Source organism: Mesocricetus auratus, unplaced genomic scaffold (assembly GCF_017639785.1).
Source record: "Mesocricetus auratus isolate SY011 unplaced genomic scaffold, BCM_Maur_2.0 Super-Scaffold_100691, whole genome shotgun sequence".
Classification (NCBI taxonomy): Eukaryota; Metazoa; Chordata; class Mammalia; order Rodentia; family Cricetidae; genus Mesocricetus; species Mesocricetus auratus.
Window position 1 is genome coordinate 36,854,804 of NW_024429267.1, and position 27,454 is coordinate 36,882,257.

At 45.9% G+C, this 27,454-nt stretch overlaps 2 long non-coding RNA genes across 3 annotated transcripts; one reads left to right on the plus strand and one right to left on the minus strand.

Moving 5' to 3' along the window:
• Nucleotides 1-5,254: 5,254 nt before the first annotated feature.
• Nucleotides 5,255-18,695, minus strand: LOC110342874. 2 transcript variants are annotated; one of them, XR_002385049.2, is made up of 3 exons: nt 18,579-18,695; nt 8,255-8,448; nt 5,255-6,826 (listed from the first exon to the last, which is right to left on the minus strand). It is a non-coding gene; the product is annotated as an uncharacterized LOC110342874 (long non-coding RNA). The 2 variants fall into 2 exon arrangements; XR_002385048.2 differs by lacking the exon at nt 18,579-18,695 and adding an exon at nt 17,710-18,087.
• Nucleotides 14,388-26,547, plus strand: LOC121137649. The gene is made up of 2 exons (XR_005874941.1): nt 14,388-14,429; nt 26,037-26,547. It is a non-coding gene; the product is annotated as an uncharacterized LOC121137649 (long non-coding RNA).
• Nucleotides 26,548-27,454: the final 907 nt, after the last annotated feature.

Below are 27,454 nucleotides of genomic sequence, written 5' to 3' on the forward strand. Positions count from 1 at the left end.
GTCTTGGCACAAGGCTGCTCCCATCCTTGCCGACATGGGTTCATGGATGTTAAAAACCTGCTGATGTGAACTGCCTGAAAATAAGCTTCAACTAGACGTGTTGTGCACAGAAACGCTGCTGCTTTTATCGTCTCCTCCACCTCGCCCACAGATGATGTGGAGATTACTAGGGCATCAGGCTGCTGTGCGTTTTTAGGCTCCCTGTCAGCTCCCATCTGCTATGGCTAGGAGCACACAGGAGGCTGGACAATCCTCAGTACTGCAGCTTGAGGCCCTTTGGCAGAGTCTACGGCAGGAGCATGCCTTGGGAGTGGGAGAAGAAAGAGCCCACTCCTTACCCCAGCTGTTTCCAAGGTTTCCTGGCCCTAGCCAGGATTGTAGGGATTCAGAGACTATATATCTCCAGGAGTGTAGTCTCCCAGGCTGGCAAACAATATCAAAACAAGTCAACACCTAGGGATGGCCAATGGTCTTCACTCCCTGCCCTCTACGCTCCTCCCTGCAGGACTGTCAGATAAAATAGAGTCCTGGGTCACAGGCATAAGATGGGATAGTCAGCTCTTCTGGCCCTTTGCTGACAGCATAGCATAGCCAGAATAGACTCTGGAGTCCTTTACAGGGAGCGCTGGATAGACTCCAAATTCCTGTAAGAAAACATATTTCACAATCCAAAAGAAGGGAAGAGGAAGGTTAAACCTCAGAGTCAATGTGGGCAGCAAATATTCAGAGCATCATGGAAACAGCAGTCATCCAAACTATCTCAGCTAGAAGAGTTTCAACTATTTTTCAACACCAACTATCTCTAGAAATGTAAGACAATGCAGGTGAATGGCATTAACCTCTGGCTTTATGAGCCCACATGCTTTTGTGTGTACCTCAGGTCGACTAACCAGCACTCAGGACCAAGTTTTCTGGTTTTTTTGGGGGGGTGGGGGCAGCAAGGAATGGGTTTAGCGGTTGAGACGATGCCTCATGTATCCCAGGCTGGCCTCAAACTTGCTACATAGCACAGGATGGCCTTGTGTGTCTGATCCTCCTGCCTCCACCTCTCCAGGGTGAGATCTCACTCATGCACCGCTGCACCCAGTTTATGAAGTGTTGACAACTAAACCCAAGTCCTCATGTGTAGCAAACAAACACTTGCCAAACGAGCTGTTATTCCCAGCCCGAGGACCAGGTTTGATGCTGGAATACCAAACATCCTCATGTGGACCCCATTACATGGTGATCTCACTCTACCTGGAGATCACCACCTTATTTCTCCACAAAAGATCTCTCATTACTCATCTTCACCCCAATACTTAATTCTCATGATGCCATCAAAGCACATGAACATGAACACTGGGCACTGGCTAGGCTAACCTCTAGAGCCATGTAGAATTCACACAGTCTCAACACCACCAAATTGCTTCAACTAACCTAGAATCCTTCATTCTGGTCAACAGTGGCTTTCTCTTTGGCTTTGCAATTTTTTTTCAGAGAAGTTTCTCATCACATTCATTTTTATTCATCAACCTCAAGGTATCTTGGGTCAGGTTTACCCAACCTCAAGGACTGACCTGCAATTCTGGGGTGGTGTCTTGCAACCACCCATCATGTGGCTGCATGCCCCCAAATAGAAAGATGATCTTGTAGTCATCACTCCTGGGTGAGGCTATGGGCCAGAGGCAGACACAGACATCCTCAGAGCTGTCTCCCCACAAGATGTTCTGTCAGTAAATGGCTCCAAGTGGCCTGGAGCTGTGACACCACATTGGTGCTTTTGATGCCAATGGCTGCTCAGTTTCACTTTCCATACACCTTCTTGGACAAGATTCTAAGGAAAGGCCAAGTGGAGCTACCAGTCCTCTAAGACTATGCACAGTGAAGGGCGGGATGTGTCTGTGGAGGGGGCATTGTCAGGGATTTCTCAGGGCGTGTTAGGTAACGAGCGTTCCTTCTGTTCCAAGAGAGGCCAGGTCAAGATGACCCAAAGACACCTGTTTGCCCCCAGGAAGGACTCCCTGTGAGAGGGTATATATCATGTGGCTTTTCTCTGGGAACAGCAACCTGGAGAGGGGTCTATGTGGTGGCAAACACTTTCCTGAAGCCCAGCTCCCACCTTGGGGTGACATGGGGCCCTGTCCTCAGGTGCTTTGTCAACTCCTCTTTTATATGTGTTGTGGTTTGAATACTAAATATTCCCTATAAGATCAGGTGTTGAAGGCTTGGCCCCCAGTGGCTGGCCCTATTTTACGAGGTAGAGAAATGAGAGGAACTAGGTCTCTGGAGGTGTGTCTTTGAAGGCTGGAGCAGGTCCCAGGTCCCTCCATCTCCATCTGCTCCCTGCCCACCGAGAGGTGAGAGGGCTCCTGCACACACTCCCAGCTCTGTGAAGGTCTTCCTCTCCACAGGCTGAATCAGTGGAGCAAATTCTGACCTAGCAGAATTTTCCCCTGAAGTTGTTTATGTTGGACATTTTGTCACAATGACCCAAAGTCTGACTAACACCAAAAAAGTACTGAGCTTTCCAGAGAATTTTCTGAAGACGTCTTTGGTGAATTTTGGTTTTCCTGTTTGTTTAGTTTGGGTTTTGTGTTATTACAGACCGAAATGAGGACCTTGCACTCACTAAGCAAGCAGTCCACCCCTGCACTGTATTCCAAGCCCTCTGATTAATTTGTCCAACTAGTGTTAAAGCCACTGTGCGGCCCAGGCAGGCCTTGAACTTCTAATCTTCCTACTTCAGCCTCCCAAGGAGCTGAGATTACAGGCCTGCATCACCAGGCCCAGCTCCCTGAGTATTTACAGAAAGGTAGAAACCTTGTGTAGGATCTGTGTTTGCTGACTTTTGGAAATTTTCTTGTCATCCTCCAGGTTTTCATTTCCTCATTTGTCCAAACAGGAGAGACTGGCACAGACTTTGTGCATATGAAGGCAGACCCACTTAGTGTAAATTCTGGATTCCTGTCATGTTATGGACTTCTGCACAAAAATCAAATACTACTAAAACCTGACAGTTTACTGAGGGTCTCCACCTTGCCAGAACCTGTGCTAGGCTTAGTATGTACATTAATTCGCCTCCTCACAGCAGCCCTGGAACAGAGACCCTGCTTTCATGTCATTTCATATAAATCGAGGGACAGAGCACTCTGTTACTTCCTAAACCACAGCACTAGTGAGTGATGCTCCTGACCCCAAGACACAGCTCAGAACAAGCAGCGTCTTGTGGAGCTCTGTACCTGTGTGTTTAGAGAGCCCTCCTCACAGAGGTGTGGGGAGTTCACTGAGTGGGACTTAATGGTTTCATCATTAAATGGCACTTGAGGATCAAAGAATAGACGCAGGTCTCCAAATCTTGGCAATGGTGTCTTCTACCTCCCTTGGCCTCTGCTCTTCTGATTCATTCAAGTTGAAGCAGCCTTGACCGAGGCCAGAAAGACAGCCTGTTGCTACCTGTCCTCATCTTCAAATTTCTCTGCTTTCACCTTGGGGACTCCTTCTCAGACTCTTCCCTTGTCCTGGTGTCAAAGCTTCTACCCCGCAGAGAAACACGGGACTCTCAGCCCCCTCTCAATGGCATGGCTGGCAAAGCTCCACATGGGAGACAGAGCCTTAAGTCCTAATGAAGTGCTACCAGTGGGCTCCCTGCAGCAGGCCTAAGAGGAAAATGGGGAAGTCTCCCAAAGCCTCATATATATGTACATATGCATACATATACTTGCTTATGTGTGATGTATGTATTGCATAGTGACCTTGTAAAACAATGGAAATTTTGTTTTCAATGCAAAGTTAAAAATCTTTACCATCAGACTTGAGTCCTGGCCTTTTCCCAGACTCACAATCAGTTGGGCTATGAAGTGGTGCCTAGAGCACCCTCATTCCTGGGAGCTTGGGCTGGATGTGGCAGTGGATCTCAGAAGACTTCCCTATTACCTCCCCTAGGCTTTCCTTATTGGTGTCTGTATTAGTGCCTCCACTTTGTCCTCCATGCCTAGAATTTGTTCTGCCTGGTCTTGTCTGTCGGTGATGCTTCCTGAGTTTTTTTTTAACTTACTTGATTGATCATTTATTCCATTCCCACTATTTTTATTTGGTTCTTTAAGGCTTGTTTATTTTTATTTTCTAGGTACCACATGCATGCAGTGCCCAAGGAGGCCAAAAGAACATGTTTGTTCCCCTGGAACTGGAGGTTAAGGATGGTTGTGAGCCACCTTGTGGGAGCTGGGAACTGAACTCGAGTCTTCTGGAAGAGCAGCCAGTGCTTTTAACTGCTGAGCCACCTCTCCAGGCCCCTATTTGGTCTTTTTCAACGTAACAATTTCCTTGATGAATTTTTCTTCTACAGTCTTGTCAAGGTCTTGGACAGATTTCCTTGAGAGATGCATCTGTTGAGCCTTCCATATGATCATTAATTCTTCCAAAGAGTAAGACTCTGAATTATTTCTCAAACATTTCATCAGTCCCTGAGTTGGCAGGTTGGGAATGGGTTGTGGTCGATAGGTGAGTTATGGTCTTGGTGTTTGTCATGTTTTAGCTCTCTCCCTCCTTTCTAACAACTCAATTTGATTGTTTTGCTTTCTGTAGGTCTTCCTAGGGGGATGTCTGCAGGAAGTTCAGCTACAGAGACCGAGGAATCATGGAGTTGATTGCCAGGTAGGGTCATTGAGGTGATCTGGTCTTGGCTAAGTTACAGCAGGTTTAAGAGCAGGTCCCCACACTGATTATCAATGAGATACAGTTTAAAAAAAACCTTGGCCACACACTGAATTCTATGAACCCACTGGGATCTATAGTCAAAACAGCAGTTCCTCTGAACTCTGTAAACTGGCTTAGGGCTATATTCAGAGCTCCAGGTCTGCAGTGGTCCCTGGGCCCGCTGGAGTCAGAACCCCAGCACTATGGTAAACTTTGGGATTACTAGAGCCAAGCTAGTGAACTGTAGAATCCCCAGAATGAGTCAAAACTCCAGTGCCACATGGTTTACTCTGGGACCAATAGAGCCCGAGCCCTGGTCCTGCCGTGAACTTTAGGGCTGCTGGAAATAAAATCCCAGTCCTCTGATAAATTCTGGGATCACTGAAGTCAGAACTCCAGGCTGTGGGACTGGTGAATCATGGGATACGGGCAATGAAACCCAGGCCTGACAATTAACTTTGAGATTGCTCAAGCCTTGGCTCTTTCATTCTTTAAGCCCCCTCTTCCATGATGCCTCCTGGGCCTTGAGAGGTTGATAATGGTACCTTATTTAGAGATATTACCCAACAGTCACTTATTCTCATCATTTTGACAAATCTGTATTAACCATCACTCAAGGCATAGAGTGTCACTAGTCTGTGGGTATAAGCATTTAAATAGAAGTTTTATAACATGACTATTTAGAGAAACAATGGTAGTAAATCATCCCCACCACCCCTTGAAGCCATAACCACCCTGACCATAGAATTTTGATCTAGTTTATAGTAAGAGATGTGCATTCCCTCCCATGAGTTAGCATCCAATCCAATAACAAATCAGTTGGTTACTCCAACACAGTCATGCCACCATTGCACCAGCAGGCACATATGTTTGCCAGGTCAGTATTGTACCAAGCATGGTCTACATCTATATGAGACTGCTGAGTTTTCCTCCTCCAAGCGTAGTCTACATCTATATGAGACTGCTGAGTTTTCCTCCTCCAAGCATGGTCTACAGCTAGATGAGACTGCTGAGTTTTCCTCCTCCAAGCATGGTCTACAGCTAGATGAGACTGCTGAGTTTTCCTCCTCCAAGCGTGGTCTACATCTAGATGAGACTGCTAAGTTTTCCTCCTCAGCAGCCTACATCATACCTTGTGCCACTACAAACACTACCAGCAGAGGGAGCGTTTCCCAAACTCTTCCAACTTGATTTCACTGTGTCCTATACCCAACGTGTGCAATGTCTTCAGCAACAGGGTCTTACCAGTTAGCTCTTTGGACAACTAAGAGTGACAGAAATGGCCAGTATTCTTTTGGGGACCTCTAGCACCTCTCAGTCAACAATTCATAGGGAGGTATCCCATTCCTGTTAGTAGAATTTTAGTTACAAGCCTATAATTTTTGAAAGTAACTCATGAAAGGTATCTCCATTCCAGGCTCTTTTATTATTTCACTATCATTTAAGGTTTAGGTTATATTGTTTTAGTTTATAAAGTAGTTTTCTTCTCTACAGCTTTTTCATGCATCCTTAATGTTTGTTAATGTTTGTTAACTGTCCCTACTTCCATACTTCCTCATGCCAATACCACTTAAACCTCTTCATGCCCTACCTCGTCATATCCCATGTTCTAGTACTCCCCCACAGGATTCCTCTTCTTACCTCCTGACATATATAGACACTCTTATTTAAATACAGAACTCGAAAAATTTGAAGCTGGGATCCACAGATATAAGAGAGAATATACAACATTTGTCTTTCTGGGTCTGGCTTGCCTCATTCAGTATAATTTTTCCCAGATCTATCATTTCCTTCAAATTACATAATTTCACTTTTTACAGCTGACTGAAATTCCATTGTGTGTATGTACCATATTCTCATTATCCACTCATCTGTTGACAGACATTCAGGCTGATTCCATTTCATAGCCATTGTGATGGAGCTGCAGCGAACATGGGTGTGTAGGTTCCTCTCTCAGAGAGTATGGAACCTTTTGATTACACACCCCAGAGGGGTATAGGTGGATCTTATGTCAGCTCTACTTTTAGTGTTTTGAGGAACTCCCATACTGGTTTCCATAGTGGCATGTTGTTACTCCTCATGTCTCAGAGGCTGTGGCTGGGCACCAACTTCAGAGCCTATTGTTTGGCAGGGAACTACACTTGAGGGTCTGAGAACAAAAAACAATCACAAGTCAGAGAATCTAAACGTAACGTGCCATAGCCCCTAGGTGGTATATGACCATGGGAGGCAGCTGTGGAGACAGGGAGAGATGGGTGCAGACAAGACTGTATAAACTAAGGACATGAGCTCTCCATGGTATGGCTACAGGGATGATTTTTATTATAGATATGAGAGAGAGAACAGTCAGAGGCATCTGGAAGAATCTGCAGCACAGACAGACAGAAGTAGACTGAACATGAGCAGCAGATTAGACCTAGCAAGGGATATCTGTGAGAGAGGGGGGAGTAGTGGCTGACAGAGAATAGAGAACAGATAGTGAGAGAAGCAGAGAGAGAGAGAGAGAGAGAGAGAGAGAGAGAGACAGAGAGAGAGAGAGACAGAGACAGACAGAGACAGAGACAGAAGACAGACTAGCAGTGTTATAGAAAATGGGTAGCTGGTGACCAGACAAAGGTTAACTCTTGAATCCCAGGCATCAGCCTGGGAATCCAGCATGAGACTGATCAAGACCCCATGAATCTGGGTGTCAGTGAAGAGGCCTAGGGAATCTATTGAGCCTTGGGCAGCAGATCAGTACCCATCCCAAGTATACACACGGACTTTGGACTCCCATAGAACAATGTGAGGCGCACTCTCACCCTGAACTCTTGGGGAAGGGTCTAGGCCCTGCCCTATATGAAATGACAGACTATGCACACACCCATGGAGGGCCTCACCCTCCCTGGGGAAATGAGGGGATAACGGGGGGCGGGGTGGTTGGGGGGAGGGCACGGGAGGAAGTGAGGGAATGGGAGAGGGACCTGGAACTGACTTGTGAAGCTACCTAGTTTCTTATCTAAATTTAAACTGGAAAATAAAATTAAAAAAAAGAAAAAAAAAAGAAAATGGGTAGCTGGGGGAGGGAAGCCCATGAAGTTGAGGGAGTTTAGAGTAGGGCATGAGGTGAGAAGGGCTAGGATGCTAGCATGGATTTTGATCCTGGAGACCAGCATGAGCTTTGACATGCTGATGGCAACACAAGTCCCTTCTGCCAGAAGTGAGGGAAATGACTCCTCATAGTAGAGGGGAATCAGCTTCACACGTTCCTAAGGAATGCTGTCTTCTAACCACCAGAAATCCTCCTATAGGCCAGGTTGAGCTCATCTCTGGGGTTTGAGACTGCCTTGGAGTTTGGGGAATTGAGTTTCCTTTGGACCTGACAGACTGGACCTTCCCAATCTCACCCACCCTCAGAAGCTAAGCATGGTTGAGCCTTGTTAGTACTTAAATGAGAGAGAAATTCTTTTACAACACAGTTTCTAAAATTGAATTTGTGTGCTTAGCACAGCAGACTGGCTACTCAACAGCCATTAGGTTTCATGACCTCTTACTCCCTTGACTTCCTTGTTAAAGAAGCTAAAAGTCACATTCTTACCTTCCCAGATGTGTTTGTGGCTAGAAGTCATGTGGCATGTTGTAGCCAATAGACGAAGTCAACAGATGAATCACTGGGTGACTCTTACAGGAAAAGTTATAAAAAGTAATAAATGGACTCATGCCTTCTTGCCGGTTCTTCTTTCTTCCTTTGGAATGCTGATGTCATGCCTGGAGTAGCAGCAGTCATGAGATCTAGGAAGAAAGAAGAAATTAGATGGAGTCTGAGTTCTCGAAGGTGTTCCTAGGCTGCTACATCAGACTTGAGCTGCCTACTGTAGACTTGTGGTACTGATAGTAAACTATCTGTTAAAACTACTGCTGTCACAGTTCCTTACTGAAGGCATCCTGGATGTATATATATTATACGAGTACACCACAATATATGTTCCCACTGACTTTTTATGTATTTTTCCAACTGCTTTATTTGTTTTACTCTGGAAGTTATTAGTCAAAGGGAAGGTGAGATTATGGGAGGTATTTTGTTTTTAATTTTGCCTCTGGATGCGTTGGTCATTCATGGCATTCAGGTGTTTTGTTGTAGCCACAGATGAGTTAGGATTACTTGCAGGCCACTTCAGGAGCCTAAGTCTGCTACTGTCCATTAAGAGTGACCATGTCCAGAATAGGTCTACATAGAAAGATATCTGTGATCTGAGGGGGGAAAATAATAGACAAAAGAAACTGCTCTTGTCTCTGCAGCTTCTACCAGGGGCTCCTTGTTCTCTGGGGCTACAAAGCCTAGCCCAAGTTCTGCCAACCACCACACACCAGCATTTGGAATGGATACTTCTTCGCAGTAGGAGATATCCTGCACATAGTAGGATGTTTAGCAGCAGTCTAGGGGCCTACCCACTGGATGACAGCAGAATCTTCTGTCTCTGGGTTATAACAATTTCAATGTCTCCAAATGTTGCCACATGCTCCCTGGGGAAAGGAGCAAAACTGAGAAGCAACTGGCATAAGGAACAGCCCTGTTCCCCCAAAGAGTGAAGATGCTAGTTCTGTTCATACCTGAGCATAACGGTGACAAAGAGGCCCCCTGGGGCACTGAGCACACCTGTAAAGTGATGCTGCCCACAAGGAGTCAGAGCAGTCTATAGTGGAAACTCACGGAAACACCAGGACACCCCAAAGTGACAGATGGGATCCCTTCTGGCTTCCAGGTATTGTTGATCTCCTGATACCTCAAATGTGCTGCCAACAGTTTTTGCATTTGTAAGTGTGTGAAGAACCATAACTATGGCTTGAGCTCTGCAACCCATTCTGGAATAAGGGCTCCCTCCCTCCTTTAAATTGAGGAAGTCAGTAAACATTCACTGAGCACAGCCCCACAGCAGGCAACAAGCTGGATGCCAAGGCTGTGACAAGGAATACATCAGATAAGATCTTTGCCTCCCAGAGCCAACAGGCACTTGAGGAAGTCAGACTATTAAGCAAGAGATTACAAGACCAGGGTGGATTATCTAGGCTTTCGTTTACTCCTCTGTCATATGGCAAGAACAGTCCTTAGTCACCGAACTTCCAGGTTTGCAGGGGATCATGAATAATGTGTGTGGGACAGCATACCCTGAAGGGAAGTCACCAAAAATAGAGACAAGGCAGAGAGTGGAAAAGAACAGCTGAACTTGGTTAACACAAGTAAAATATGGAGCCCATTCTGTCCATGAAGCAAAATCAGACCAAACCATGACCCATCACTGATGTCTGGTCATGACCCGATACATTTTCTGGTCATTGGGAACTCTGTAGAAACACAGAAAAAGGACAACAAGCAACTTGGGCAACATGAATAACTGATGCAGAAAGCCTCTCCTTTCCATAACATTAACCTGTTGTCTCCTCCTGACCACAGCAGAAGTGTTTGCTACCATATATGGAAAAAACCCAAACTACCATGGTCAATATATTTACACCATGGAAATTGGAAAAAATCCCTGTTAAGCAATTACCAATGCATCCTTTACACAGCTCTTGCTCCTAGAATCCATTGGTGAAATCTTATTTACAAGATCAGCCCTTAACCATGATGTAAGCTAAGAAACAGAGTCTTCCAGCTGAATAGCCATGTGCCAAGAATATTTATATGAAATAAGAGTAAAGTAGATTCTAGATGACAAGCAGGTTCTGAGCACAGACTTGCTGAGAGGACCATAGCCAGGGTCCTGGCAGAATAGATGGAGGAGAGAGTCAAGAAGAGACCGATAATTCTTTAAGGTTATGCAGGTGATGAAGTCTGGACTCAGATGTGGTAGATTTAGAGACCATTTGTAGGCAGAACTCCTGGGCAGCAGTAAAAAAAATGGCTCCAGGAAGGTTCTCATGTACATGGTCTAATCTAATCCACAGGAAGCACTCACCAATCCTAAAGGTGCAGAACACAAGGCCATACGGTCCTTTGGGCTCTCAGAGTGAGCCTTCCAGATCTCCTCAGCAGCCTGAGGAGGAGCAAACACATTTGCCCTCTGTGTTTAGTAGCTTTCTCCAAACTCCTACTCATCAAACATTTCCCTTTTCTAGTTCCCTCCAGAAACAAGGGTTCTCTGGGATTCCCTTTGATAGACGGCATGCCTTGCATTGCCTTATTTCTCACTTTGGTTCCAGTCTCCATTTTATCTTGGTAGTTCAGTAAAAACCTCTAACTTGTCCTGCTTTTCTGCTCCTTCTAACAACTGAGCAAGAGCCAGTTACTGTGAATAGTTGAGAATATATGATCCAGACTCTGGATGCAACTAGTAACACTGATGGCAATAAATAACCACCCTACCTTGGGGCCTCTGCTTGTGAACCAAAACACCCAGGCCTTGGATGGCTCTACTCTAATGGTACCACTATTACCAAATGGTGACTTCACATGCCCAACATGGCATGGCTGACCACATATACTCCCTTCTAGAACATGTTCTGGGTGTCTACAACTGGATTTTATGAATGTCCTTAGGAGATGGACATCTCCCACAATGCTGTCCTCCAATGGCAAAAGGAGCCACCAGGGTGTGTTGTTCTAGGCCTATGAGTTGCCCAAGGAGAACCAGGAGAGTGGTCTGAGTGTCCACATTTCCTCATAGAGCAATGTAGGGGAACAGGATGGCCTGGGTATTGGCAGCCAGCTCATCCCCATGTAGCCATATTGCAGTGGACAGTTCTGACAAGACTGAACATTGTGACTTTAAATTCACCTCATAGGTCATTGCAAAAATGCATTTGTCAAAGTAGGAGGAAAGACAATACACTTTACTTCGTGATCAATATATACATCTCATACACACACACACACACACACACACACACACACGTTTTGCAGGACCCCATGTGTATCTTGTCGTGGAATCCTAAATGTTAGGATCAGCGTATCCCTGAGAGATGTTTCTTTTGGTTCATGTAGTGTGAACCCAGCCTGGCATTTACCATGCACCTCCATGTCTAAGTAACTCAGCACCCTGGCAGTGGAAATCAGGAATCAGCACTCATACACTAAAATTGTCCTTCTGCACTAAAACTCACTTCCTTTTGCATCTGCAAGATATTTGCAAAGCAGGAAACAGGTGGGTCCTTGGAGGTGGGGGCTGGCAGACTTGGCGCTAGCTTGACAAAGACGGTAATAAAGCCAGTGGGGTCATTTGGAAAAGAACAGACACCACAGAGAATGGGCAGGGTGGAGCTAAAGATTTACTCTTTAACATGTGCCCTCAATTGGAGAAAATTATTCACTTTGGCATCTAACACACAAGGATATTCTAAATGGAAGCCTCAGATATCATCTATCACAATGGTTTCCAGGCCTTTTTCTTATCAGCAAAATCAAAAAGATTTATCAAAATGAAAACTTATGTGAAATCCCAATAGTAAAGCAGCCAAAAGAGAAAAACCAATTCCTCAGACAATTTAAACCCTTGCGAAGATTTGGAAAATACTTCACTAGTTACAGACTGGCCCCAAGTTCCTCCTCAGAGGTCTGGGGTCCCTTGAGCAAGGATTAAAATCACTAATTTAGCAATGGCTGGTTACATGGTTGGGACCTGGCCAGTACCCATTCTCTTTATGAGAACAGTCCTTCTCTCTACATTCCCTCACTACAGTTGGACCAAGCAAACCTTCATGCTTCCTACTTCCAAGCCCATAGAGGTCACAGGACCTGGACCACAAACATTTTATCTCTGGCCACAGTGATTGGTTCAAAGATATATGGTGCCTAACATAGAGCCAGTCAGAACTTCTCTCAAGTCTTGGGGAGGGCAGAGTTTGTTCTATTTGTTAGTTCTATCTTTGTTTTTTCAGGACAGGATTTCTCTGTATGTTACGATGAGTTCTTTTCCGCCAGCCTGGGCCCGCTGCCGTATCAACCCCAAATAACACAGAGACTCTATTAGTTATAAAACTGTTGGTCATTGGCTAAGGCTTCTTATTGGCTAGCTCTGTATTAATTATTAACCCATCTCTATGAATCTAAGTATTTCCACATGTTCTTAATCTTACCGGAGAGAGGGTCCGGACCTCTTCTCTCTCAACTGCCCTCTACCTACACTTCCCAGAATCCTCTCTGGCTCCTAGCCCCACTTATCATCCTGCTTCACTGGCCACAGTGCTTTATTCATCAACCAATAAGAGAAACATGTACAGAAGACGTCCTAAGAGAAACATGCGTACAGAAGACTTCCCCCATCATCTGTGAAACAGCCCTGGCTGGAACTCACTCGGTAGACCAGGCTGGACTCAGACTCACAGAGATCCACCTGTCTCTGCCTCCCAAGTGCTGGGATTAAAGGCATGCACGGCCACACCCAACTAGGTCTGTTTTTAATGCTTCTAAGAAAGCAGGTAGGAGAAACCTGAGATGGAGACTGAGTTCTGACTACAGAGGGAAGGTACAGTGAGGTCCATCCTCGATGAAGTCAGACAGCCTGGGGTCACACTTTCATGAGCCAATACAATTCCCTTCTCTGCCAGCCAGTTTAGACTACAGTTATATGCCAATGGGCTGGTCCTGACAGGTCCAGCCCAGGTATTCCACAGGTGAAAATACCAAGACCCAGACAGAGGACAAGTGCTGCTCAAGGCCTCCAGGACCCTGGCAAAGACTCAGCTCCACATTAACTTTGCATTTTAAAGTTTTTATGTCCCTTTTTATTAGTTAAGACTGACTATAACTTGCATGTGGATAAGAAGTCTAGGTAAGTTAGAAACGGTGGGAAGAATACTAGAATCGGGTTAAACAATGGAAGAATAGTTTTTTGTGAAGGCAGGGTGCTTTTGTGTCATCTGACAGCCACAGGTGGTCACTTTGGATGAAGTCAAGCTCTAATATTCCCCAAAGTAACTTCACTATATTAAAATACTGCCTTTTCCAGATTTTTCCTTTTAAAATGCATCACTTCCTGGTCTCAGCGACATCCTGAACCCCTAACATCATCTTGAGAAGATGGTAGCCAACTGCCAGGAAGCTTGAGTAGAGTGGAGTGCTTGCTGCATGGGCATGGAAGCACTGACAGGAAGAGAGAGGCCACCACTGTGCTGCAGACTATCCTAAAAACACAATGACACAAGTAGACAGACCTGGCATCAGACCCTAGTCCAGTCACATCGTTCTTGCCTCATATAGGGCAAATATCTAAAGTTCGAGGCTTCACTTCCTACCCAGTGAACCTCAAGCACAAATATCTGCTTTGTCATGAGGATGAAATAAACTTGTAAAGACCCAAGTGTGTAATATGTGAGTTGCCCTTACGTAAAAGAAAGAAAATTACCAACTCCATTGTAGTGGATCATTTCTACAGTTCTAATTCTTCTGTAATAGATGGTGAGTTTGAGAGAAAGATCTATTTCCCTAGGTGGAGAGCATCCATGGAGGCAACAAGCCTCAGCTCTGCACACTTGGGTCCAGGAGTAGCTAATCTAGACAGGAGCTCATGGCTGGGACTAGAGATCATTCTCACTCTGGTACATTACACACATGAGGTAGAATGTTCTTCCCCCGTCCCATGAGCAGTGGATCCCCAAGTACAGACAGTGTTGGGGAAGTCCTGTTATTTGCCTGTGCATTTGTCAATAAAGTACTGTCTGGCCAATAGAAAACCTAGATAGGAGGGACTAGGAGTCGAGGAGGATTCTGGGAAGGGGAAACACAAGAGAGTCGAGATGTAACCGCCATTGGGGTAGGAAGCTCGGAAACCTCTCCGGTAAGAGACATACTTAGATTAACAATTATGGGGTAAATACTTAAGTCAGAGCTAGCCAGTAAGAAAAAAGCAAGGCCAACAGCTTCATAATGAATATAGCCTCTTGTGTGTTTATTTGGGACTGATGCGGATCTGGAACCAGGCGGGAGAGAAGGCTCCTCTCAAGGAAAGCTTCTCTTAACAAGACAGGAGTAAACTGGGTCCAGCAGCATGGATATGCTATAGAAGTGTCCCAGGCCATAGATAAAGGGACTGCATAATAGTGATGCTTGAGGAACTGGGGTTAAGACTGTTACCCAGCAAATAGTAGCAAATTGGGGCTACAAAATAGATCTAGCCTTACCCAAGATGTTTTTTCCTGGACACTACAAGCAGGGTACCATTTTCAATACCTCAGGATAAACCATGTGGAATGGACTGCTGTGGACAGGGTTGTTGGAATCAGAAGTGGCTCAGGGCTAAATCATGGCAAAGGAAAAAACAAAGAAGCATAAAGCAGGACATTCATCTCCCCCTTTCCAGGCTCCTTCATCTTAAAGTCCAGTGCTGGAGATAAAGATAGAAAAGGCCTCCTGTGCTAGAGTATTAAGAGTCTCATATGTTACTCTTCAAGGGAATTTGCATCTAAAAATCAGAGCCAAGCATCCTCCTCCAGTGTAGGCCAGATGGCCGCAAAGGAGGGGTTCCAGGCAGTGTCCGCCAGTAGTACTGCTATTTCTACCTAGGAGCCAGTGTGGGGCTAAGCAGTCCTTCAGGAGGGGTGAGGAAGGCAGCTCTGTGGTGGAGACAAGGCTGAGCCAGGAGTGGAGGGATTGTAGCATGTTCAAAGATATGTCACAGGAATAATGGAGTGCCCTAGCCTCAGGCCAGGCTGACCTCCCAAAGTATGTGTTTGGGAGTTTGCAGCTGGAGCAGGAGTGCTTGAAGAGAGCCAGGCCCACCCGGATGCAGGCGGGCGGCCGGCCTTCCCACCCACCCCCCTCTCTGGACCCAGTCATGAGCAGAGTCCTGCCAGACAAGCATCTTGAGGAGGTGGGTACCTTGCCTGGGCTGGCTGCAATGTACTAGGACCACCCCTCAGGATACCCCGATGGGAAGCCACAGATCCTGTGTCAGTAAGGCTGTGTCACAATGCAGGATGTGAGTGGGCCAGCTTCGTGGGTGGCAGACATGGCACAGGGACTAGGAAAGAACTGTCACTCAGAGTGCCCTCCCTCTACAGTAGGGTAAGCAGAAGATCACTGTTCCCAGAGCTTCTTCTCCTCCCTCCCATTTCTCCACAAGATGACTTCTTGTGAAGCTTTCAAGCACTCTGCTGAGGGAAAGGGAATTGCTACCCTAGGAGACATTCTTAGATATTGGGGAAGTACAAGAAGCAATGTAGGTCTTTGGCCCAGTTGACTTCCACATGAGATAGAAATTGGTGGTACATGTGAACTCAGGGATCAAAGGCATTTCCTGAACCCAGATGGGCTGAAGTAAGGCTGGGGGGGGGGACATCACCTGGCAAGAGTGTTTCAGTCCTAGCCATTATCCCTGGCAACAGAGACCCCCATGAATCTTACATGCTTCTCTCTGCCACATAGGACAGCCAGACTGTCACTCAGTGTACCCAAGAGGCAGCGGGGAACTTGGCTTCAGAATCATTGGGGCTCAGACGGAGGGAGATAAGGCTAGATGGACCTTGACCCATAGATGGGGGATCTGGTTTTAGATTAGCTTATGTCCCTTCCATGAGTCTTGCTATGGTATCCACAAGTCACCAAAAAAGGCCAAGGCCATAGGGCTTCCTCTTCAATGGGAGAAAAGAGGACCTCCCTGTCTGAACGCCTCTACACCCCAGCCCTCATCTAGGGTGGCACCTCAGCTAACAAGCATGAAGAATGGAGTGCTGGGATCCTCTCTGCGGCTCAGCAGAGTCAGCTCTTCTTCTCTGACCACACACGCCTCTTGCTGTTTCTTCTGTCCACTGGCTAAGGTCTCAGCTTGTCCATATCCCCACAGTCCACAAACACAACCTTTACACAGGGCAAAGACCAATAGACATTCCCAGAGCCACATATACTTCCTCGTGTGCATTCACAGAGATGCCTTGCTCAAGCACTCAGGCATACTCGTTTCAAACACACACACACATACTCTGAAGCACTCAGGAAATACACAAATGTTGCACATTCTTACACAAACACACTTTATAGTGTTCCTATGTCACAGCTTTTCAAATGCTTGCATAGAATTTCATATCTGAGTAGACTCCCACAAGTATACAGATCCATACATATGCATAAACTCCTACATGTGTGCATATACTCTCACACATGCATATTCATATGCATTCACATTTTATCATTAGCCACAGAAAAGTTTATAGAGGGCAAGAACCACTAACTCCAGTCACCATTCCTTAAGATCTCCTCTTTAGAACCTCCTGCAGCCTCTTCCAGAAGCCCTTCCCCTCAAGACACCCAATATGAGTTCTCTGGTAAAACAGCTTTGTAAACCAGTCATTTCTGTTTTACATGAGCCATGAAATTTGCCTTGTTTAAATACTTCCCCAGTGACCAAAAGCAACCTGGGAAGAAAAGGGCTTATTTGGCTTACATTTCCACATCATAGTCCATCACTGAAGGAAGTTAGGGCAGGAACTCAGACAGTGCAGGAACCTGGAGGCTGGAGCTGTTGCAGAGGCCATGGAGGAGTGCTGCTTACAGGCTTGCTCCCAATGGCTTGCTCAGCCTGCTTTCTTATAGAACCCTGGATCACCAGCCCAGATATGGAACTACCCATAATGGGCTAGGCTCTCCCCAACTGATAACTAATTGAGAAAAACCCCTGCAGCTGGCTGTTATGGAGGCATTGTCTCAATTGAGATTCCCTCCTTTCAGAAGACTCTAGCTTGTGTCAACTTGACATCAAACTAGCCAGGACAACTGACCTCTTGTCAACTTGACACAAACATCACTGCTAAGCTATAACCTTCCCTTTCTTGTTCATCCCCAAGATCACACATTAACATTTTACAATCTTTAAAAGTCCCACAGACTTTACAAATTCAAACACTTTAAAATTCAGTCTGCTTAAAAATCCAAAATCACTTCTAAAACCTAAAACCTCTTTAAAAGTTCAGTCTCTCCACTGTGAGCTCCTGTAATATCAAAATTAAGTCAAAGACTTTCTTACTTCAAGAGGGAAGAACTAGGGCAGTCACAATCTGAACAATGTAAAACAAAATTCCAAATGTGTAAATAATTCAGCATCCAAGTGTCTGGGATTCACTCACTATCTTCTGGGCTCCTCCAAAGGGCTTAGGTCTCTTCTCTGGTTCTGCCCTTTGCAGAACACACAGCTTGTCTTCTAGGCTCAAGCTGGCTCCTCAACTCCATTGCTGCTGTTCTTAGTGGCCATCCCATGGTGCTGGCATCTCCAAAGCAATGTGGCTATCTGCTTCACCTGGGCTACACTTTCACCAATAGCCTCTCCTGCACTCTCTTCAGAGACTACAGTTCTGTCACATGATGCCAAGTCTCAGCTGCTCTCAATGACCCCCAGTCCCGTGCCTTCAAAATCAGCACCACCTGGGTGACTCTTACACTACCAAATTCAGCTGCCAGTACAAGGTACAACCTTGGCCATCTCTGAACACAGCTTCTGTATGCCAACTCTTAAACACATCCCAGAAGATTTTACCTCAATGATACTGGCCTCTTCTTAATCACAGTCAATTGCATCAGCCCCAGCTGACCAGCATTCGCTGCCCCATCAAAGGTTTGACTTTAGAGCTTCTGGTCTCTTGTGAATCACAGCTGATACTTTAGCTCCAACTGACCAGAAACCATAACTTGTTCATACAAAAGGCCTGATACAGTCTTTGCTTCCCTCTGAAACTTCACAAGTCAGGCCTCCACTGTCTGAACAGCTATCAACATCGTATCTTCCAAGTTCCTACAGAACAGCCTACTGAGCTTTCAACACTCAACGACATTTCTAGCCCAAAAATTCCAAAGTCCTTCCACAACCCTTCCCAAAACAATATGGTCAGGTCTGTCACAGCAATACTCTACTATCCTGGTACCAACTTGTTAGAGTTTCTATTGCTGTCATGACCATGACCAAAAGCAAGTTGGGGAGGAACCAATTTATTTGTCTTACACTTCCACATCAGAGTCCATCATTGGAGTAAGACAGGACAGGAATGCAAACAAAGCAGGAACCTGAAGGCAGGAACAGATACAAAGGCCATGAAGGGGTACTGCTTACTATCTCGCCCCCCATTGCTTGGTGAGCTTGATTTCTTATAGAACCTAGGACCCCTGCCCAGGGATGGGCACCACCCACAATGGGCTGAGCTCTCCCCTATCATTCAATAATTAAGAAAATGCCCTACAGCTGGATCTTATGGAGGCATTTTCTCAATTGAGGTTCCCTCCTTTCAAATGACTCTAATTTGTGCCAAGTTAACATAAAACTAGCCAGGACACCATTATCCCATCTATAGAATCCTTTCCAATCTATAAGCCCCTGCCACCAATGAAGCAGCCCCTGGCTGAGAAGCACTGATCTGGAAACAAACTTGAACCCTGAGAAGAGTGGTCACCCATGCAGGTATACCCTGTATTGTAGGTACAAATCTTGTGTCACTTATTAGATATTGGAAGTCTTGAGGACAAAAGATGGTATTGTGACCCTCCCCTTCTCTTGTGGCTTTAATACACCCACTGGACCTCAGTTCAGCTCTGCCCAGGGTACTACCCTATGCTGCTTCTGATTTAATTGAAGCCTTACTAGTTAAAAGGCATCCATCCTTGCCTCAGATTTACCCAAGCATAAATCCCAGCCCTTTTAACTGCATCGCTTGGACGATCTCCTCTAATATTTCTGGGCCTCAATCTCCTCATGTAAAAATGTAAAACAGTAAGAGCTCTCCTGTAGTTCTTAGAAGTGGCCATGAAGTGCTCCAAACAATTCCTGGCACATGGTGTACAGCCCAACACGGCGCCTCCTTTGTCTCTCTCATCCCCCTGTCCACAATCCAAGGAGACTCACCCTGCAGGCTGCAGCAGGCTGGAGCAGGCTCAGGAGAAGCTAGGGACACCTGGCTCCAGCCCACATCCCCTCACACAGGCCTGCATCTAGTCTGTTCCCCCTCATGTGGAGTTCCAGAGTTACATGACATCTTTGATTAATAAGAAGCAGAAAGATAAGTCACATGATAATTAATAAATCATTAGCGGCATTACTTTTCATCAGATAAGTCCATTAATTGTTCCCATTTCCTTACAAAAAGCCCAGGCCTTGAGCCCCCTCATAGTAAGTTGATTTTATGATAAATACAAAACTATGAAGGAAAACAGATCTGTGGAGGGCTGAGCTACATTTACCTGCAGGACAGAGAGAGTGTGTGGCCAGTCACAGCTCTGTTCTTGAGCATGCCGGTAGAGTACCCTCTAAAATCAGCATTCATCAAACAAACACTGGTAGGGCTGGCTCCCCCAGACATTCCTATCCCATAGCTAGCCCACAGGTTTCCTCTCTGGTAGCAACACCAAGTGTCTGCCAGTGCCCCATGTCGCCACACTAATAAAAATGCATCTAAACTGAGAGAGAGCTGCAAAGTGCCTAAAAACCTGATAATGCCCTTCAGGTGCATGGGCAGGGTAAGAAGCACAGGGACACGTGTGCACAATTCATTTGTTCATTTTCTCACTTTCATCCTCCGTCACGCAAATGATTAGTAAGCATCTATTGACACAAGGGACTTGGGAAAATGTGTGGGAGAAAAAGAGACAGTACTTGCTTTCATGGAGTCTATATTTACTGTCTCAGGGGCCCTTGTCCCTTACAGAGGATGAAACTGATACAGGAAACAGCCATACTGAGAATCAGTGGCAAAATGGAGAATGCTCCTTCTCTCTCCCTTTGTGCCCCATCTGTTCCCGCAAAGACCCAGCAGAGGGGTGCTACCCCCCACATCCCATCCCTGTGACATCCACACCCCAGAACACACAGCTGTTCTGCCACCCTCTCCTGTACCCTTCCCACCCTCTAAGAACGGTAGCACAGGCTCACGCTCCTTGAAGAAATGCTTTTGGACACATTGTGTAGGGGGACCATGAAGTTGGCCCACTGGTGAGATGGAAAAGCCAAAACAAGAACAACAACAACAACAACAACATCAACAACAACAACAACAACAGCAACGACAATTCAGGCTGGAGAACTGGCGCACCAGTTAAGCGCACTTGTTCCCACATACACATGGTGGTTCACAACCTTCCATAACTGCAGTTCTAGGGGATCCGATGCCTTCTTCTGAGATCTGTGGGCATGAGATATGCATGTGGTGCTCATAAACACATTCAAGGAAAGCACCCATGTCTTAGTTAGGGCTTCCATTTCTGTGAAGAGACACTGTGACCATGGCAACTCTCATAAACGGAAACATTTAATTGAGGTGGTGGCTTAAGTTCAGAGATTTAGTCCATTAGCATCACATTGGGGAGCATGGCAGCATCCATGGTGCTGGCTATATCTTGATCAGAAGGCAATAGGAAATTGTCTGAAGGTCACACTGAGCAAAGCTTGAGCAAAACAGACCTTAAAGCCCATCTCCACAGTGACACACTTCCTCCAACAAGGCCAAACCTACTCCAATAATGCCACACCTCCTAATAGTGCCACTCCTTATGATTTTATGGGGGGCAATTACATTAAAACCACCACAACTTGTATATTTAAAAATAAAATAAAATACTCTATTTTTCCCCCAAATTAGTAATAATAAGTGTGAACAATGAAGTGAATCAACTAGGAAGACTGGAAGCATGCTTTATTAACGTGTTAGATGGCTAAAGGCAAGAGGCGGCCTTGCAAAATGAGGAATCCAGAGAGAGAGACTGCAGGAAAAGGCAAGTTAGAACCGGGCTCTCGGGATACTAGTAGGCAGTTTCAATCTGTCCTGTGGCTTCTTATTGGCCTCCCTGAAGGTATACTCCAAGGTACCATTGCATTAACTCAGTTTACGCTCTTACAGGATTGGTCTTGTTTGCTGTTTGACTCATGATCAGAAAGTTTCCTACACAGCCCATAGCCAGCTGCCTGGGGTTGCTTCTGCTCATAGTGGGCTGGGCTGTCCGACATCAGGACACAGGACAGTCCCTCCAGACATGGCCACAGGCTAGGCTGATCTGGGCAACCCTTCAATTGGACTCCTTTAGATAACTCTAGGCTGTGCCAAGTTGACACCTGAAGCTATCTAGGACAAGGACCTGTGAGACATAACCCATTGAACTAATATATACATTACCATAGTCCCAGAAAAAGTGGAGAAAGTAGGAGAAATTCTATTTTAATAAATAATGACCAATAAATTCATAGAGCAAGATGAACATACAGATCCATAAACCTGAAAGAGTCTTAAGTAGAGCCAAGTGAAGAGATTGTGCCTGATTTATTATAATCTAAAGGCAGGTAGGTGCTTGACGAAGAGATGCACAGGTGGAAGGCCAGAGTGGACGACACGTGAGATCCTGCCTGGGGCAGGGTGTGGGTGACAAAGAACGACATTTGAAAGAGATCAGGGACTCAGCACACACAAGAAAACCTACAACTGTCAATGCATCACTCTGCAGAAGGCTGGAAGGCTGAGAGATGACAAACAAACCCAGCGGGCTGGAAAACAATCATCTTTTAAAAAGTACCAAGTCGCAGGTAGTGGTGGTGCACACTTTTAATCCCAGCATTCAGGAGGCAGAGGCAGGCAGATCTCTGTGAGTTTGAGGCCAGCCTAGTCTATATATTTTTAATTCTCCAGCACATCAAAGACAAATATAAGCATCTGAGGGAGAGATTTTTGTAATAAACATTCTAAGCCAATGATAAAAAGCTCCAAAGTATGAAGAATTCCAGATGAAGAATTTCACATATAATTCACAGAGAATAAACAAAAGGCTCAATAGCCAGGGCTCTCCACCTGCACACCTTGGCTTTGTGACTAGGGGTGCTGGCATGGCATTTCTACCACCACCATCACCACCATCACCACCATCACCACCACCATCCCTACCACCATCATTGCTGTCCAATTGTGAAGGTCAACACGGCTCCCGACACTGCCAAATGTCCCCTAGAGGCAAAATCAACCCTAGTTTAGAATGTAAAAACACACCCAGTCTTCTGAATGAACAAGTAATTGAAAAGCAAAATAACAATGCCACTCTCTCAGAATAGGAAGATTCTAGGACACATGCCAAAGGTTTGAGGAGGAGAATGTCTGTGTTTTTGGTTCGTGGGAACACAAACAGGAGGGACAATTTTAGAAGAGAAGCTGGCAGCACGGAGCAGTTCTTTAGATGGACCTTTGCCTTGACTCAGCAATTCTCCACTCGCGCAAAGCCAGGCACAAGAGTGCATAGGGACATATGTCCAAATGGTGCTCCGCGATAACTGAGAATTTGGAAACCACAGTAAAATGGATAAAGGACAGTTAAGCTGGTATATTGAAGAAAAATGGAAAATAAATGTCCAAGACATGTTGCTGAATGAAATAAGGCAAGTTACAAAAACATGGCCTAGTATTTATTCTTAAAGTTAAAATACTGTACTCACAAATGCTTGTACACGCCATTATAAAGTGCAAACTCCTAACAGCACTTACTCCCTGAGGCAGCATGGGGTTGAGTTGAGCTTGGAGAGAGAGGGGAATATCTTCCTGTTGTTTGCTTTGTGGCATTCTGTGTGGCTGGAGTTTGAACAGTCACCAGTATCATTTGCAAAATTTTTAAAATGAGGTCTTTAAAAATGCCAAAATCGAAAGTATTCATATTACATGAGTCAAGTCCCACTGATGTCCGTGGACCGTGTGTATGTCACTTTTCCCATAGGTCAGATTCTGGAGGGTGGCACATGCACCAGGACGTGGGACATTTCAGCCTGGGCTCATTCAGGTTACACTGCCAGCTAAGGGACCTGGAGTATGACTGCAGCAAAATCAGATCTGGGCGGAGCCTCAACCACTGGCTCTAGACTTGCTGGGCCACGCATGGGTTTTCTTAGCAGTTCCCTGAAATGATCTGCAAAGGGAGCTGGTCAAGTGCAAAACCAGTTTTCTTTTCGCTTTCACTTCATGCTGCGACAGTGGGCCTCCTCACTCTCCTCAGCAGCTGTTGTTCCCCGGGACCATGTTCAGTTTACAATCCCTGGGCTCCTGTCCACTTCCCCACAGTGAATTGTCCCCAAGACACAAAGAAAACACAAGTTCTGAGGTTTGGAGCTATTTTTAATTCTCCTTTTATTTTCATAGCATTATAATTCCTAAATTATGTTTTCAGCTGGGAACATGCACCAATGGTTTAAAATAGTAGCTTTGAAGCATAAGCATGTTCCCAGCGAAAGTGTGAAGCTATGTAGGCAAACTCTGCGGAGCCAGGAGACACAGTGGTCACGATGGGCATGTTGCTGATCTTAAGGTTCCCCACAAGATCCCCAAGTACTGTAAGGACTAACGCTCCATCCCAACTGCACCCGATGAACTGCTAGAGTAGCCTACTAAAATACCCTGGACTGAGCTGAGGGGACATGTTGGCAGAGTTACAGATCAGCATATGAAATCATAGTACAAGGTCATTGCAACTACAGCCATACTGAAAAGTATCCCTGTGCAGTTTGAGGTCCAATTTATCTGCCAACATTAAACTACCAAGAATAAAACTGTCTGTCCAATAGGTCCATCTATCTCTTCAACTTCTGGGTTTTTTAATTGTTTTTAATGTCATTATTTTATGTGATGGGAGTTGCCTGCATGTACCTGTTGTGTGTCAAGTGCATGCCTCTTTATGTGTATGTGTATTTGTATGCAGGTGTGTATGGACATGTATACGTAAGTTGGGGGAGAGGCCAAAAGAAGGTGTTGGACCCCTGGAAGCTGGAATTATAGGCAGTTTGTTGCTTTTGTTGTTTCTGAGACAGGGTTTCTTTGTGTAGCTTTGGAGCCTGTTCTGGTACTTGCTCTGTAGACCATCTGGCCTTGAACTCACAGAGATCCACCTGCCTCTGCCTCCTGAGTGCTGGGATTAAGGGCGTGCACTACCAACACCCAGTTGCGCCCCCACTGCCCTGCATTACAGGCAGTTTGTAGCATTCTATGTGGGTGCTGGGACTTGAACTCTTAGTCCTCTGAAAGAGCAGTAGGTGCTGGTAACTCAGGATCTCTCCAGCCCTTCTTTTGTTTGTTTGTTTCAAGACAGGGTTTCTCTGTATTGCTTTGGAGCCTGTTCTGGAACTCTCACTCTGTAGACCAGTCTGAACTCAAACTCACAGAAATCCACCTGCCTCTGCCTCCTGAACGCTGGGATTAAAGGCGTGAACCACCAACACCCAGCTCTTTTTTCTTTTATTCCTAGCTTCAGCATATTAGAGAAAACATATGTTTGCCTTTCTGAGTTTGGCTTATTTCACTTAACACAATGACCTCTAACTTAACTATTTTTCTAAAAACAACATAACTTCTTTTTAAAGTTATTTGAAATGGCGTCTCTCTGTGTAGCCAGGTAGCAGCCTCTAACTCTCTACCCTCCTGCCTCAGGCTCTTAAGTACTGAAGACGCAGGTATGTGCCACCACATCCAGCCAAGGTGAGTTAATTTTTATAAAGTGTTTAGAACTGTGCCTGGTGCAATAGCATTCTTGTGCTGGTGTTAGCACTGGCATCATCACTCCTAGAATTATATATTTTTTTTACTGGACTTCTGGTCTACCAAGGCAGGAAACCTTTTCCTCTTTCTTCTCCTGCAATCCCAATCCCTGGAAGAAGGTAGGTAATCAAGATCTGATGAACAAGACTGGAAGCTGGATGAGTCTGCCCTCCAGTGTCCCGGTATCCCAAAGGCAACAACTCACCATCCTGTGCAGATGAAGGGGTAGACCCCACAGGGCTTGCTCCAGGATTCGGGATAACCTGATTAGTCACCACAGGGCTTTCTCGGGGCAAACTCAGGCACCCTCAGCAGGACCTGCCTTCCCAAGGACCTAGACTTTGTCTGAGTCCAGAATGACTGCCCTCTCTACCCTGAAGGGTCATTGTGGTGCCAAGACACCCTTGGGCAGAGATCTAGAAAAATGTCATTCCAAGGAACTTCTGCTGCCCACCATCTGTATTCAGAACAACTGATTCTCAATCCCTTGTAGTAAGGGCCCTCCAGCCCACCACTCTGGCATCTATCTGAGGGCACCCTTCACATTTGAATTGCCCAGGCCACATCTGTGTTTCAGACCTAGCCTGGCTCTCACAGTCCTCAGATTTAGTATGGAGCCCTCAGCACAGCTGCTCAACCTAAGCATAAGCCAGAGGCACACGTTCTAGCCTCACCAGCTATGGCACTATTAACCCCATCCTCACCTTAGTGGCCAGCCTGCAGCTGCCCAAAGCCCCAGATCCAGCACCTCTGTGGCTGGTTCCCCTCTCTCCATCTGCCCTTTGAATCTAGCTCAGAATTCTGTCAGTTCTGCTTAACCTATGGCTTACTCCAAGGCACACTTGCCCAGACATCCTGCTATGACTTGACAAATTCATTTCATGCCCCATTATTTACTCATATTTTTGTCTCTATTTCAGGATGGGCAAGCCTTTTGGAAGTTATTCACATGTGTCTAACGTTCATCCCATAGTACAGGACAGAATCATCATTTAGGAATACTGATTCAACAGCCGAATGAATGAATGACAAGACAGTTATTTCTCCAGGACCCTGTGGCACATAGGAGTTACACAGTGGAACTATGGACTATAACCCCAACACTTGTGAGGCTGAGGTAAAATTTCAAGTTACAAGGAAGCCTGAATTACATAGGAAAAGAAAAAAGAGAAGAGAAAAAAATTATTATTTTCAAACCTCTTATGTTTCTAGAAGTTCTTCATTAAGAAAAAAAGACAAAAACAAGACAAAAGGGCCAGCCAAGAACTGGAAAACAGTCCTATAACACGCAGGCCAGGGCTAGCCAGGAACAGATGTTTTGTGGAGAGCCCAAGTCACCCAGCTTGATACCCCTCCCTCTTCGTGTGAGTCCAACCCAGCCTCCTTCCCTTGGCATTGACTGGACACCTGTGTCCATGCTTTAATCCCCAGGTAAGCTGCCTATACATAGCCTTGCATCTCCCCTTTCCTGGCCATGGGGACATCAATAGTCAGGCACACCTGTGTGCTGGTGGTCATTGATCTGTGGGTGGGGACTAGCAGGACAGAGGCCTCAGCTTTTGAAGCGCTGACAAGGCTGCTCCACTAGGCCTGACCCTTGACCTACAGGTGGGCACAGCTATTGTCCCTACATGTCCTGACCACTGTCAGTCCCATCGCAGAAACCTGTGAAGGTATTCAATTCAGGTCAGCGCAAAGCGAAACAAACAGAAGGGCCAGGGGGCAAAGTCTGTGTGGAAGGCTTTGCTGGACAGGGAAGCCATTGCTTGCAGGACAAGGATAATCCTCATCAGGTAGGTCCCACCGGACAGCAGGGGGCCACCTGTTATAGCATGTTGTCTACAAATGTATGGCTGAGGTCAGGTCTCCAAAACAAGAGGACTGGAAAGCAGGGGCTCTGCAGAATCGGAAAATGCCTGGGCATCAGAAAGCAACACCTTACTGTTTTTGAATGCATGGAGAGGCACAAAGCACACCAGGCACGGGGCAGAGAGGCAGAGCTGACACAGCCTCCACAGAGCCCAGGAGATGCAGGGAACTCGGTCAGCTCACCTGCATTCACGGGGGAAGAGTCACCAGAAGTCGTAACACAGCTGGCCACTGTCACTGTACTGCTGACAAAACAGCAGAGTGTCCCTGAACCTCTGCTTTGGGGAGTCTATGATATTCAGCAGACGAGGACAGACCTGGATCTGATGCCACCTTAACCACAGATCGGCTACAGAAACTCATTCAAGTGACTTACCCCCATAGGTCCTCAGGTAATTCATCTGTAATCAGGTGTGCCCAAGTTCAACAAGAATGGATGCTATAGAGATCAGTCATGTGCAAAATTGCC